General features: G+C 44.1%; 1 protein-coding gene and 1 pseudogene across 1 annotated transcript in view; both read left to right on the top strand.

Annotated features, from left to right (window-relative positions):
• Positions 1 to 1,963: 1,963 nt before the first annotated feature.
• On the top strand, positions 1,964 to 4,114 carry LOC140066026 (uncharacterized; annotated as a pseudogene).
• A 9,484-nt stretch (positions 4,115 to 13,598) lies between these two features.
• Positions 13,599 to 14,608, top strand: part of LOC140065391 (uncharacterized) — a 59,617-nt gene continuing 58,607 nt past the window's right edge. The window contains exon 1 of the mRNA XM_072112999.1: positions 13,599 to 13,706. The gene's annotated coding sequence lies outside the window, so the exon portion shown is untranslated. The remainder of the gene's footprint in view (positions 13,707 to 14,608) is intronic.

Here is a 14,608-nt window from a genome sequence, read left to right as displayed (position 1 = left end):
ACATTTATCAGTGATCCCTCACTTCTATCTATCTGGTAAAATGTTTACAGTAATTGTATCACTGTACGTTATTGTGATAAGATACAATACTATAGAACCTTATTGATCCCCTGGGGGGAAATAGTTTTGTACATAGTGTTGTGGCAGTTGTTACACACAGGACAGACGTAATGTTACAGTTACATACATACACTACGAGAGACGCGTTCTTACATGTTACTAGTTCCTTAAACGTTTACAGGACAATGAAGGTCAACGAGACCACATTACATGACATAAGGTGAAACAATTACAGTACGAAATACAATAGTGACAGTAACAAATGGACACCATCTCAACAGACATGCATAAGCGGTACTACAGAAGGGGTGCCGGTGCGGCACTAACAGTGATTGGGGTAAATCAGTCGTGTCCTGCTGCTGCTATTGGTTTGGCAGAAGAGACATTGCCCGTAGCTTCACTTTTGCCAAGTACCGGCGCTTAAGCTGAGCCATGGTACAGAGATCCTCCTGATTTGGCTCTGGTTCTGATTATTTTCATTTCAGAAAAATTTCCACAATGGCGCGTCAACGATGGACAGAGTCAAGATGTCAGAGAGAATAATAAACCTCACCCTCAAGGACGTCATGATGGAGGACCACCAGCCCCTCACATCAGCAGGTAATAGACAGGACTAAATCCACACGTCCTTTCATTATCTGTATGGAAAGAAGGAATTCAGTCTCTGGATGTTTCCTACAGGTAGATCCAGTAAGAGAACATCACCGGAGAGATGTCCCAGTCCTCTTCTTCTACCACAGGATTGTTCAGAGGAGAAATATGTCCCACAGGATCATCAGGTAGATGGAGATAAGACTCCATGACATCTTCTCTGATCTGAGGAGGTTTATTACAGTCATTAAATTGTCTAATTGTGCTATATGCTTTGGAGAAAGCTTTGTCCTGTGCCTAGTGCTTGTGATTGGATTCCCCGTTGTGACCCCGGACCTGTTCCTGTTTACGCTCCTCCGCTGCCTACCCTGACTTCCTGCTCCGTCTCTGACCCTGATCCTTTGTCCCTCTCTTGACCTCCTGTCTGTCCTTGATCACGAATTTGCTGCTAACTTTCTACCTCGTCCTTGGCTGCCACTGCGGACAAGTTGCACCTGTGGAACACTTTGCGGCTGGCTCTGGTGAAAACCGGGTGCCACTTAGATTCCAGTCCCAGGTGTCGGCTTGTGTCACCGCCCACGGTGGTCAAGGGGGTCCACCACCCCTGAAGCCTGACAAAAAAAATGCATGAATAACGAATCCATGACAAAATTGACCATGACGGATGACATTACATTTATATTGATGACAATGGGATTTTAGCTGATACGTTCCTCCAATAAATCTCCTTTTTTTACTTTTTTAACAGAGCGAAGGAACAGTAGTGAGAATTTAGTCTTAGTGGCAGAGCTGGAGATTGTTCTCAATATGTTGGATTTATGGTGGAGACCTGTAGCTATGTGTCTCAGATAACTTCTCCTGTCCTCCTGTAGTTATAAATTACTGATTTTTCCTTATTGTCTAAATCCTCCTCTGTGACTTCTCCATCTTCTGGTGACTTCTTACAATATTTGTTCCTCAGTTTGTGTATCAAGGTGAAGATGTGAAGAATATTCCTGCCCCAGAGACATATGTGAGGGGCGATGAGCGATGTAAGGAGGAGATTCCTACAGGTAACTGCCCAGGTGAGTAGTAACCACTAGATAAAGCAGAGACGAGTGATAACACAATACAGAACATGGAGACATAGACTGAGAAAAGCTGGAAGGTGGAAGCTATGAGGGTCAGGAATACTGCTCACCAGGACCTCGGAGGAAGAGGCTGAGATGTTACATCAGTAATAATACAGAACCTTATGGTAAGCAGGAGAGAGTTTTCTCACAGCCAATGTTCATTTTTTGCAGATGACTGTACCAAGAGCTCAGAGGAACATATGATATCAGAATCTGAAGCAGAGGAACCTTATATGACAGAAGATACATCCGAAGAGCAGGACAACATCCCAGATGAATCCTCAGACCTTCACAGGACCAATCCATCGCCTGATCCTATTAAATTGGTTCCATCTACAGAATCATTAGGAACTGGAAAGAACGTTATGATAAGTTTAGATTATGGTAATCAAATTAGTGTTCCTGTGTTTCAGAGAAGTTCTACAGAGGAACAGCAACTTATATCTTCAGAATGTGGGAAATGTTATACAGCGAAAGCAAATCTTATACAGCGAAAGCAAATATTAGATATTAAAGTATTCACACGGGGGAGAAGCGATTTTCATGTACAGAATGTGGAAAAGGTTTTAACCAGAAATCAGTTCTTGTTAGACATCAGAGAACTCGCACAGGAGAGAAGCCATATTCATGTACAGCATGTGGGCAATGTTTTCTAGCCATTTGATATCTTGTTAGCCATCAGAGAACTCACACAGGTGAGAAGCCATTTTCATGTTCGGAATGTGGAAAAGGTTTTAACCAGAAATCGGATCTTGCAAGACATTGGAGAATTCACACAGGGGAGAAGACCTTTACTTGTTCAGAATGTGGGAAATGTTTTCTAGCCATTAGATATCTTGTTAGACATCAGAGAATTCACACAGGTGAGAAGCCATTTTCATGTTCTGAATGTGGAAAAGGTTTTAGCCAGAAATCAGTACTTGCAAGACATCGGAGAACTCACACAGGGGAAAAGCCATTTCCATGTTCAGAATGTGAGAAATGGTTTCTAACCATTAGAAGTCTTGTTATACATCAGAGAATTCACACAGGAGAGAAGCCATTTTCATGTTCAGAATGTGGGAGATGTTTTTCAGGTGCCGAAAATCTTGTTAGACATCAGAGAATTCACACGGGGGAGAAGCCATTTTCATGTTCAGAATGTGGGAAATGTTTTGCCCAGAAATCAGATCTTGATCGACATCTGAGAACTCACACAGGGGAGAAGCCATATTCATGTTTAGATTGCGGGAAATGTTTTTCTCAGAAATCAAGTCTTGTTTACCATCAGACGTTCTCACACAGTGGTAAAGCCGAATCCGTGTAATAAATCGGGGGGAGGTGGGGGGGAATTGTTTTGGCCACAGATCACAGATGTCGGTTCCATCTTTAAAGAAATTATGATGATGAAACAGACAGCTTGGTCTCTCTTTATAGCGGCTGAAGAAATCAGAAATAACTTCATTATACACCTTAACACTAGGGATGGACTTGGCCCTGACAGTATTTTCTGATGTAGTGCTGAGGCTTTTCCACATTTCCTGCTGAGGCATCTCAGGATTGATAGCAGTGCAAAAGTGACACTACATGGAGCACAGGCTGCCAAAAATGCAGTTCACTTGCTCCACTTCTCCTGTAGTCTGAGGTTGATAGAATAATGAGAAGTCCAACTTGAAATCCAACAGCTTAAAGGAAATCTACCACCAGGATGAAGGTTTGTAAACCAAGCACACTGACATACTGGTGTGCGCCCCCTCTGGCAGGATCTGCTCTTCTTTTAGCTTCCTATGGCCTTGTTTTTATGAACAAAAAGTCTTTAAAAATTATGCAAATGAGGCTGATGGGCACCATGCTCCATTATCACCTATGGAACCTGGAGTCCCTTAGGCTCATTTGCATAATTTTGAAATCCTTTTTGCCAGAGGGGAAACACAACAGTATGTCAGTGTGCTTGGTTTACAAACCTTCATCCTGGTGGTAGATGTCCCTTAAAGAGTGCTATTAGGCCGCCATAGAGAACCTATCATCTGCCACCCAAGCACTAGAACTTCTGGATTATATTGGCAGATCAGTAACAAAGTCCAGAGGGACCTTTTTTTTTATTATTTTGACCCCAAGATTTTTCTGCCTTTTGGAAGCGCAAACAACAATATTCCTCATACACATGTCCCTCGGGTAAGCTGGATACTGAGACGACATACAAGACCGGTCTATGATATGTTTCGGCTCGTACAATTGGTCTGTAGTTTTTTGCTTTTTAATAATTTAAAATCTTTATTGAAATATTATGGAAACGAGACCAGGATATATGCTTAACCCCTTCAGGATGCAGCTATATTATAGCTTAAAGTGTAACCGTCATTCTGAGCAAATCATAATTCTGCTCCAAGTGTCCATGTGAATCGTTCCTCCCAGTATTTTGCCCACAAGCCGCCATTTAATAGCTGTTATTCTCCATAGCAACCATGCAGCGCTACGAAAATACACATTCAGTAAGATTGAGGGGCGGAGCCTGTCTCCTGACCAATGAGCAGCTTGAGCATGGACACACCCACTGATACTGAACCAGTGTACACAGGGGCCGTCTGCAGATTATGGTAATGGAGGCTGCTGCGGTAACTAATACATTTCCCCAATGTTACTACACACATCTATATACAGATATTTCTAGTTTCTAGTGGTATGAGATAAATAAAATAACAAAGATATGAAATATATCCTAACTCATATTAAATAATCTTTCTATCTATCTATCTATCTCCTATCTATCTATCTATCTATCCATCTATCTATCTATCTCATATCTATCTCCTATCTATCATATACCTATCTATATATCATCTATCGATGATAGATAGGTAGATAGATGATAGATAGATAGATAGATAGATAGGAGATAGATAGATAGGAGATAGATGGATAGATATAAGATGGATAGATGGATAGATAGATAGGAGATGGATAGATAGATAGATAGATAGATAGATAGACAGGAGATGGATAGATAGACAGGAGATAGATAGATGGATAGATAGATACATAGGGAGATAGATAGATGGATGGATAGATAGATAGGAGATGGATAGATAGATAGATAGATAGATAGATAGATAGATAGATAGGAGATAGATAGATAGGAGATATATAGATAGAGATAGGAGATAGATAGGAGATAGATAGATAGATAGATAGATAGATAGGAGATAGATAGATAGACACATCTCTATACACTGTATATGTATATATCACACCAGGCACTATTTCTGACTGGATTGGTTGTGTGTATAGTGAGCTGGACAATGGTGCTGGTTAGAAATTAGTTTATGTGTCATTTGTGTAATGATTTAGTGTGGACAAGTCTCCTGGCAGCACAGGAGTGATCTCACCTGGATGGTTTGTGGTCAGACAGGAGCAGGACTTGTGCTGGAGAATCTGAGGTGAATCTCTGACAGGATTTCTATCAGTGCATGCAATGTGCAGAGCGGGGAGAGGGGGCGGGGCTAATATGTAAATGATCACTACGGAGAGAGTATAGCAACAGCCATCTGAGGGACTGCTGAGAGAGGCTGATACCAGGGAGAAAGCTGCTTCATACAGGTGCAAAGAGCAAGATTCGGGTAACCAATGCAATTGCAAAAAGGCTTTAAATTCCCAGTCCTACAACATATAAAAAGTTTTTTGAAATGACGGTAACTCTTTAAGGCTCAGCGCCATTTTTTGGATTCTGACTTGCGTCGCTTTATATGGTTATAACTTTTGGACACTGTTACTTATCAAAGTGATTCTGAGATTGGGATGATAAGTTTTGCGTTTATTTAAAAAAAAAAAGAAAAATGCTGAATTAAAAAAAAAATTTGCCATTTTCAAAAATCGAAATCATTGCGTTTTCAGGCAGATAGTTTTACCACTTAACCGGTTCGCGACCCGACCGCCGCTGTGAGTACACGACATGGAGAGGGCTCACGGGCTAAGCCTTCTCCACAGCCGGTAAGCCTTTGCTTTGCCGCCATCTTACCTGGGATCGCCGCTCCCCGTGACGTCATCGCGGAGCGGTGATCCGTCTCCATGGTAGCCTCGGGTCTTCCGAATACCCGAGGCTATTACTTTTTAACCCCTTCATTACAATGTGCTGTTAGAGCAGTGTAACATTGTAAAAGTCTGTCAGCCTATGTGTAATTGGCACCATGCATCTCTGATGGGTCTCATCTCGATCTCTGTTTCAGTGTCTTAGTACAGAAGCCAGATCAAATTGTATATACACCTGTACCCTGATGTAACCACATTGTCACCCCACAGAACTAGATGGATAATGCAGTAACGTGTCTGCTCAGAGAGGCCCCGCCCACACCCCGGAATATTACACTAACCAGCCTAGAGAGTGATAAAGCTAAAACAGCAATGGAACTGAGTAAAATAGTAAAGTAAGGGGTTAAAATGAGGGCAGTGACTCAGACTCCTCTGTGAAAGTCTCAGGTGTCTCAGTTTTTGGGGGGTCAGTAAATCGAGGTGTCGGCATCCGTTGTGAAACCCTCTTGAGTCTGTGGGGACAGGTTCCTTTGACAGCATTGTAGTATTTGACATTTTGTGACGGGTAGTGAGCAGAGTAAGGTGACTGAAGGGCACTGCGGACCAAGGAAAGCAACTCAGATTGTGTCACACATGAAGGGAAAGATGAACAGACAGAAGATTGACTTGATGTAAGCAGACAGTTGGTTGTTGAGGGTGAGAGTTATGTAGGACTGATGGAAAAGTGCAATGTTGACATAATGGAACATAAGGGCTGGTAGCATTGTGGTGTAAAAAGAAGTACTAGTGAAGTTTTGAAGGTTTTGGATATCTCAGAAAATTCCTTGAGAAACCTGATCAGATTTCCAGACACTTAGAGCCTCTGGGTTTGATAGATGGACCAGAACAGAGTGACAGAAGTCCAGAAATAATGTAGTTTCCCCTGAAGAAAGAGATAAGGGACATTTCAAAGTTTTTGATGTGGAGAGAATTTGAAGGGATTTTCCCAGGAAAGAAAATTCTCACATCGCAATCCCCTAGTGATGTTAACACAGTAAAGATTAGACTGCCCACAGACTGACTCCCCAAGTCGCTGTCCTTCAGACTCTGTTATTTTTTACAGTCCTATGAGACCGTTCAGACTCCCAAGGGAGTGGAACGCACACCAGGCTGGGACAGGTCTCTGAGACTCACTTCTGTGGGAAACCCAAATGACAGATACTATGACAATGACAACAGAATGGGGTAAATTTACTTGCCCGATCCTGTTGCGATCCCACTGTGCGTTGAACGACGGCGATCCACTAAACTTGTCCGTCCAATTTCCTTCATGTGCCGCTTCCCCGCTGAGGTCCGCCGGAGTTCACCTTCTTCTTCCTGGTGCATGTAAGTGCTTCATCTTGCATCACATTTTTCGTTTTTAAATTCCACTGTCTGAATCAGTCAGTTTGTCCAACGGCAAGCCCCCCGATTTGTGTCGCATGCAAGCCAGCGCCAGTGCGTCACAATCCGATCGCGTGCACCAAAAACCCGAGGCAATTCGGCGTTAAAAGGAAATATTCGGGAAACCCGATAGAACCGTGGTCCGCGGACCCTTAGCAAATGTGCCCCAATATCTCCCACTTTAGCACTGCAGACATCTGGACATCTAAGGATTACTTCCTTTTTCCCATCTCACAGCTTCAGCTAACATCATAGACTGTCTGACTGTCCTTCACTGTTCAATCACATTACAAGTGGTTCTTTTCCACAATTATAGTGAGCGTACTTTCATATATGGACGTTTAACCCCTTCACGCTCTGCGACGGATATATCCGCCGTAGAGCTATGAAGGTTGTATGAAGAGGGCTCACGGACTGAGCCTTCTTCATACAGAGATGGGCTTTGCTGCAATATTGCAGCAAAGACCCATCGCTATCACCCGCGGTCGGTGCTTGCACCGATTGCGGGTGTTAACCTTTTCTCTGCCGCCACATGGGCGCCGCCATCTTTCTTCAGATTGTCGCTCCCCCGAACATCATTGGGGGGCAGCAATCAGTTGCAATGACAGCCTCGGGTTTTCATCAGACCCGAGGCTGCATGGTTACTGCAGATTCGTTACAATGAGCTCATTGTAATGAATCATATGCAAAAACGCCATATACTGCAATGCAGTAGTATTGCAGTATATGGTAGGAAAAATCTGACCATCTAGGGTTAAAGTACCGCAGAGTTTAAAAAAGGTAAAAAATTAATAAAATATTAAAAATTCTAATCCCCCCCCCTTTTCCTAGAACTGATATAAAAATAAACAGTAAAAATCATAAACACATTAGATAATGCCCGATCTATGAAAATAATAACGTTTTATCACTGCGTTTAACCCCATAACTGAAAATGGCGCCCAAAGTCAAAAATGCACTTTTTTGCCATTTTGAAAAATATTAAAAAATCAATAAGAAGTGATCAAAAGGTCGTACAGTCCTAAAAATGATAGCAATGAAAACGTCCGAAGTATGAAAAAGTTATTGGCGCCAGAAGATGACAAAATCCCCCAAAAATTTTTTGTAAAGGATGTTTTAATTTTTGTAAATGTATGAAAACATTATAATGTCTATACAAATACGGTATCCCCATAATTGTACCAACCAAAAGAATAAAGTAGACATGTAATTTGGGGTGCACAGTGAAAGCCGTAAAATCCAAGCCTACAAAAAAACGGCGCAAATGTGTTTTTTCACCATTTTCACAGCATTTGGAATTTTTTTCCTGCTTCCCAGTACACGGCATGGAATAGTAAATCACTATGAACTGTAACTTGTTACGTAGAAAACAAGCCATCACAGAGCAAATTTACATGAAATAAAAATTAAAAGTTATATATTTTTGATGGTGGGGAGTGAAAAATAGAAATGAAAAAACAGAAAAAGGCCTGGTCGTTAAGGGGTTAAAGGCAAAGTATATTATATCACACAAAGAAATTACCTTCTCCAGTCCATCCGGTCAGTGAAACAGAAGTGACAGTCATGGCAGACCAAAGTAGGCTGCCCCGAGCGCTCTTTGTCAATTCTGGTCACTGGCCACCTGGACTCCTGCGGAGTTCACCTCGACGGTCAAATTGCCATTTTTAGTAACGCCCAACTCAGCAATGCCATATTTGTTACAGATCTTTTATTGAAATCTTTTGATCTAGGGCTCAAACAGCCCTTCTACAAGTGTAAGGTGATTGCCACATTTATAGATCTTTGTTCACAGCACTGGGATAACAGGCACAAAGAATGACACATACATAGTCATAAACTGTACACTGCATTTATTTCCAGCAGGCAGTCGTGTATATCAGAAAAAACCTTGCAGAGGGCATGAAAAGGTGATAAAATACTGAAATGCTATAGGTTAGCTTGAATATACCAGAACCTCCCCTTTAAGCCTTTTTCCCAAATGAACTCCCAAATCAGAGATCACCTTCTTCCCGGTGTATGTGAGTGCGTGTCTTGCGACACAATTCGAAATGTTAAATCCCATGCGTAGTCCGAATCCGTCGGGTTGTCCAATGGCCCGCCCCCCACTTTGTGTCGCGTGCAAGCCGGTGACGATGCGCCAAAATCCGATCGTGTGCACCAAAATCCCCTGTTAAATACGCCGCAAAACGGAAAACGTCGGGAAACACAAGGAAAATGCGCTCTGTGGACAATAACAAAAGAAACTGAAACAATACAAGAAAACATATCTACTATAAGAGAAGGGGGTGCAATGGAAAGAGAGGGGACGGGTACTAAAAGAGAAAGAACCTATAGAATTAAGTAGTTCAGCTATTTGATTGATCGATGAGCGGAAGGGACAACTAGCTCAGGTGAACTCAGGGGGGTCGGTGAAAAGCCATCCACGGACCCCAAGTCTGGAGTTGTTTTACTAACGTAGCATGTTTGTATGCCGTAAGCTCCTCTATTCTTTGGAGTGATAATATTTCTCGGAGGATGTCCATAGTAAGTTTTCCATAACCTGGGGATCAGGACACGCACCGCAATCTGACTGAAGGTATTGAGCGGGATATTATGGATAAAAGCAAGGGTGGCGGGTCATTTTGTAGCTCCAAACAGATATGTAACATTGCACTGTGGGCTTTCTTACATCTCCAGCTCTCTGCTAGGCAAGAGGAGAAATCAAATGGAGTGTAGCCAGGACCCAGTAGCACCTAGAAATAATTTTTGAAGTTGGTTTCTTGTGCTTTGGTAAAGATGGAGAGCTTATGGCACAATTCAAATTATTTGGCCCTGTCTCGGGATGTAGGAGACCCGTGTTCCCATGCACCAACATAGGGCGGGTCACCCTCCGCCCAATTTGTCTAAGTAGATGGCGTATATTGCAGAAGGTGGGCGAGGGGGCAATACACATCTTTTCAAACTGGGTGATGTCTTTGTGCAGGTGTAGTCTAGATTTAAAGGATGAGTAGAAGTGGAGTAGTCGTGAGTATTCCCACCTGCAGCAGGCCAAGACCAGTTGAAAAAAAAAAGACCAGCGAAAAATAAGCCTATCATTGGCTCTGAGGGGTCACAGATAGGTTGACGAGACCACTAAAGGGCTGTTGCAGGCTCAGGTAGCTTTCTTTAAGTCCTTAGGGTCTGCTCCATGACGTAAGGGAGCTTTGAAAGGTGGTGTTCGTGTGTAAAGGAGGGATTGCAGAGGGCTTGGGGCAAGTATAGTCTCCAGTTCTATCCATACCTTATAAGATTTGCTGGCCACTTTATTAGGTACACCCGTCCAACTGCTCGTTAACACTTAATTTCTAATCGGCCAATCACATGGCGGCAACTCAGTGCATTTAGGCATGTAGACATGGTCAAGACAATCTCCTGCAGTTCAAACCGAGCATCAGTATTGGGAAGAAAGGTGATTTGAGGCCTTTGAACATGGCATGGTTGTTGGTGCCAGAAGGGCTGGTCTGAGTATTTCAGAAACTGCTGATCTACTGGGATTTTCACGCACAACCATCTTTAGGGTTTACAGAGAATGGTCCGAAAAAGAAAAAACATCCAGTGAGCGGCAGTTCTGTGGGCGGAAATGCCTTGTTGATACCAGAGGTCAGAGGAGAATGGGCAGACTGGTTCGAGCTGATAGAAAGGCAACAGTGACTCAAATCACCACCCGTTACAACCAAGGTAGGCTGAGGAGCATCTCTGAACGCACAGTACATCGGACTTTGAGGCAGATGGGCTACAGCAGCAGAAGACCACACCAGGTGCCACTCCTTTCAGCTAAGAACAGGAAACTGAGGCTACAATTTGCACAAGCTCATCAAAATTGGACAGTAGAAGATTGGAAAAATGTTGCCTGGTCTGATGAGTCTCGATTTCTGCTGCGACATTCGGATGCTAGGGTCAGAATTTGGCGTCAACAACATGAAAGCATGGATCCATCCTGCCTTGTATCAACGGTTCAGGCTGGTGGTGGTGGTGTCATGGTGTGGGGAATATTTTTTTGGCACTCTTTGGGCCCCTTGGTACCAATTGAGCATCGTTGCAATGCCACAGCCTACCTGAGTATTGTTGCTGACCATGTCCATCCCTATATGACCACAATGTACCCAACATCTGATGGCTACTTTCAGCAGGATAATGCGCCATGTCATAAAGCTAGAATCATCTCAGACTGGTTTCTTGAACATGACAATGAGGTCACTGGACTCAAATGGCCTCCACAGTCACCAGATCTCAATCCAATAGAGCATCTTTGGGATGTGGTGGAACGGGAGATTCGCATCATGGATGTGCAGCCGACAAATCTGCGGCAACTGTGTGATGCCATCATGTCAATATGGAGCAAAATCTCTGAGGAATGCTTCCAGCACCTTGTTGAATCTATGCCATGAAGAATTGAGGCAGTTCTGAAGGCAAAAGGGGGTCCAACCCGTTACTAGCATGGTGTACCTAATAAAGTGGCCAGTGAGTGTAAATCAAGGATGCGAGCTTGAACAGTCGTGTAGGTCAGTACTTTTAAATGATGGTGATAAGGCCCCAGCCATCTAATTTTTTATGTCCTGAATGTAACAAGAAGTAAGAAACCACAGCCCATCTCGCTTATGGGGGGTTAACGCGTCAGTCAGTCTGGAGGTTCTCATGGTTTGGGGAGATGACTACAGGATGTTTAGCTCTTTCCAGCAGATATCTCTGCTCTTTGGGAGTTTTATCACCATCAGTTCTGTTTTTTGTTTTTTTTTTTCTTTGCAGAAAAAGCTGTAAGGATTTTTTTCCCTTCTATCTCAAATCAGTCAAGTATATCAGGATGTCATCAGTAGTGGATCAAAATATAGGTGATTTGGACAGTAGCCTGGTGCCCATGGCCACCCAAACAACCCACCGAATTTTCACCCATGTAAGCCATGTCATTTTCTTCATGCTCTCAATACACATGTACATAAGAGCCATTTTCCAAATGTCCTGAAACTGCAGATTGAAAACAAAAGCAGAAAGGATGCATCCCCCATTCCCCAAAAAGCTCAATTCAAGTACCAGATGTAGGAAGTGATTCCAGACATGTGGGAGCTATAATATTCATACAGCCCAGGACCCATGGGTGCACCAACACACAAATAACAGATTTCAGGCAACAGTGTTAACAAATTATATAAAGACAGTGTCAGGACTCGGGGTCAGCGAAACCCCCTGGACCACCGCGGGAGATGGTACTAGTCGACACCTGGGACCGGAATTTAAGTGGCACTTGGTCTTCACCAGAGCCCGCAGAAAAATGGGAAGGACTTGCTGCAGCAGGGTGCCACCAGGTCGCTCCACAGGTGCAACCAGCCCGCGGTGGCAGCCAAGGTCGAGGTACGAATTCAGGAGATAGTATCATAGTCAGGATCAGGCAGGTTGTCAGGGCTGGCGACAGAGATGCAAATTTCAGGTCCGTGGTCAGCAACAGGAGATCAGCAGAAACGGGAACAAGGAACAGGATAGGAACAGGCACAGGGAACAGGAAGTTTTCTCTTCTCACCATAAAGTTCAAAGATCCGGCAGGGAATGATGGGAGCTGCCGGTTTAAATCAGAACCCAGAAGTGGCCAGTGCCAATCAGCGGTGCGCTGGCCCTTTAAATCTTTGAGTGCCAGTGCACGCACTCTAGGGAGCAGGTGCGAGCGTCCGGCCTAGCCGGGAGCAGGAGCGTGTAGAGGTGAGTGAAGGTCGGGGGAGCCACGCCAAGGAGAGGGGCACAGGTGTGATCGCGGGGGCACCCATGACAGAAAGCAGAATTTTGCAGTGGGAGGTCGAACACCATGATCTCCATCACCATGAGTGTTCTCAATGACCCATCTTAGGTGTTGAAACAGGTCTTCTCCACGTCACCCCCTTTATATGTATGAGAGATTTGTTCTTGACAGACATTTTGTGCAAGCCATGAAATAAAGACAATAAGGGAGACGTCTGTCATGTACACAAGAACATGTTTGCTCCTGCAGGTAAAGTAGAGAAGGTAAAAAAAACTGTATATAAATATCTTTCATTTCATATAATGATCCTCCCACGTGTTGTCAGTAATTTGCTTATTGTATAAATAGAAGGGGCGCGCTGGGCTTTTTGTGTTCGGTAAAGGAACAAACAATTTCATTTCATATTTAGTCAATAGTTCTATTGGTGTCCGTTATTACACCACGTGGGGCTTCCTTCAGTCTAATCCCTGGTCGGAACTTCTCCTCACATGAGGAGCAGGGATAGTCCTGCCTCTAGTAACATGTCCTGGAGTCTGACTCCCCCCCACACATGTGACTAATCACATGACTATGACATCATCACAGGTCCTATCGCTTCTCCACCCCCGAAGCCGGACTCCTCCCTTACATAGGGATAATCAAATGACTATGACATCATCACAGGTCCTATAGCTTCTCCACCCCTGAAGCCGGACTCCTCCCACACATAGGGACACCATCAGAGATCCTTTCCCCCTCTCACATATATCTGGAGCACAGCTCTGCAGGCAGAGGTATGTATGTAGTCACCGGTGTTGTCTGTAAGGATTACTGGGGCATCAGTGACCCCTCACTTCTATCTATCTGGTAAATCTGTATGTTATTGTGATAAGATACAATACTATAGAACCTTATTGATCCCCTGGGGGGAAATAGTTTTGTACATAGTGTTGTGGCAGTTGTTACACACAGGACAGACATAATGTTACAGTTACATACATACACTACGAGAGGTGCGTTCCTACATGTTGCTCGTTCCTTAAACAACGAGACCACATAACATGACATAAGGTGAAACAATTACAGTATGAAATACAATAGTGACAGTAATAAATGGACACAATCTCGACAGACATGCATAAGGGGTACTACAGAAGGGGTGCCGGTGCGGCACTAACAGTGATTGGGGTAAATCAGTGGTGTCCTGCTGCTGCCATTGGTTTGGCAGAGGAGACATTGCCCATAGCTTCACTTTTGTCAAGTACCGGCGCTTAAAGGGGACCTACCACCACGATTCTACCTCTAAAGGTAGAACGGGTGGTAGGTGGATGAATGGGACGTAAGGATAGCCCTTTTTGGGCTAATCTTTACGTCCCGGCTATCCTTTTGTAAACTTTAATCAGTTGATATGCTAATTTAATTAAGCGGCTACTGGGGCGTGGAGTAGCCGGACATGAGGCTACTAGTCGCGGCTACTCCACGCCCCAGTAGCCTTGTTCCTCCGCCTACCGGGTAATCTTCCTCGTAGCTGCGCGCCCTCGTGCGAATATCCTGCGTTCTGCGCATGCGCAGGACGCAGGCCTACGGGTGCGCGGCCGTAGCTCCGAGGCCGGCGCTACTGCGCATGCGCAGACGCCGGGTGCTCGGACGAGGGCGCGCAGCTACGAGGTGCTGCGCGCCGAAGATTACATGGTAG

The sequence above is a fragment of the Engystomops pustulosus genome, chromosome 6, assembly GCF_040894005.1.
Source record: "Engystomops pustulosus chromosome 6, aEngPut4.maternal, whole genome shotgun sequence".
NCBI classification, from domain to species: Eukaryota; Metazoa; Chordata; class Amphibia; order Anura; family Leptodactylidae; genus Engystomops; species Engystomops pustulosus.
Note: the sequence above shows the minus strand (reverse complement) of the source record. Positions and strands in the feature narration are given on the sequence as shown.